Source organism: Ascaphus truei, chromosome 3, assembly GCF_040206685.1.
Source record: "Ascaphus truei isolate aAscTru1 chromosome 3, aAscTru1.hap1, whole genome shotgun sequence".
Lineage (NCBI taxonomy): Eukaryota > Metazoa > Chordata > Amphibia > Anura > Ascaphidae > Ascaphus > Ascaphus truei.
In genome coordinates, this window is record NC_134485.1 from 423,203,620 (window position 1) to 423,205,149 (window position 1,530).

The window sequence follows — 1,530 nt, forward strand, 5'->3', positions numbered from 1 at the left end:
CGGATTTCAGAAAAATAATGTCATTATACCACACTTGATAAAGACCATTAGGTCGAAACGTTGTGTTTCTTTTTGGCTAAATAAATTATTGTTTTTCTCAAATCCGTTGTGCCTTGAGTATCCTCTCTTATTTCCTGGTAAAACTTTGTATAAATAAATAAATAAATGTTACATGAATCACTCTTTCACCTACGATTAACTAAGATAAACGTTCTTCTTTTGTCTCACTTGCTTTATTTCTGTTTCCCCAGGCATGTTCCATGTACAAGATGCTGGACCAGCCAATGGCTAATCAATCTGATGTTTTTGAGTTCACACTCATTGGGTTTCCGGGACTACCTCAGAATTACCATATCCTGGTTTCTATATTATTATTTATGGTCTATATTATGACACTGTTGGCAAATGGGTCTGTAATAGCATTAGTCATTTTGAACCAGCACTTACACCATCCAATGTACATGATCATTGCAAACCTCGCTTTTTCTGACCTCTTATTTGACACAATAACATGTCTTTCTCTGCATGCATGTTTCAGCTGTTTTTTGTTCATTATCTGGGCAGTGTTGATTCCTTCACCCTCATGCTGATGGCAATTGATCGTTTAGTTGCTATTGACAAACCACTGAGATATTCCACAATCATCCCCAGTAAACTTGCTAGCCTTTTATGTGGCTTTTTATGGGTCTGTGCAACTGTTACTCCTTCAACAAATGCTATCTGGCATTCACTATTTCCTTACTGTGGCTCGAGAAAAATCAACAATTTGTTTTGTGTTAACATGGCTGTCATGGGTCTGGCATGTGGGGATATTACTTTGCTCAAGAAGACAATATTTGTGCTTTCGATAGGTGTTCTTATACTGCCGTTATCCTTTATTATATTGTCATACATCATTATTATCCGAAGGATCTCTTTATCGTCTCGATCTGAAAGTTGGGAGAAAGCATTTTACACCTGTACCACACATTTGTTTATAATTGGTATGTACTATGTCCCTCGCATGTTTATGTATATTGCATATCATATCAACTTAGTTTTTAGTATTGATATGAGTGTATTGCTCCTTTGTCTCTACACATTTCTTCCACACATGGCTAACCCTATCATATATTGTCTCAGAACCAAGGAGATTAGACAGACCATTGGAAAGACTCTCAGAATTATGCTCAATTTAAAAATTGAAAGCAGTGCCCCGACCAAAAAATGTTGAAATGCCAAACATCTTGCAATATAGTAGAAAGGAAACAAACAAAAAAGCAGTTTGGGTTCCCCTAAATGAAGATGAAGTTGCAGAGATATATATACAGAGTAAAGCAATGGCTCATATTACCAAATTGCCTCCATCTACAGAAATATCATATAATACAGATTAAATGTCTAGAGGAATTAGCAGAACAAATAACCAACATACAGTACTAGGGTTGGGCAATATACCAGTACCATAGTAATACCGTGGTAACAAAAAATTAAACGTACGTCAATATGTGAGAGGATTTATTCCTGCAGTATTTTCAGTATGTGGTGCTG

The 1,530-nt window shown here is 36.1% G+C and overlaps 1 pseudogene; it reads left to right on the forward strand.

Moving 5' to 3' along the window:
* Positions 1–269: 269 nt before the first annotated feature.
* Positions 270–1,213, forward strand: LOC142490841 (olfactory receptor 1500-like; annotated as a pseudogene).
* Positions 1,214–1,530: the final 317 nt, after the last annotated feature.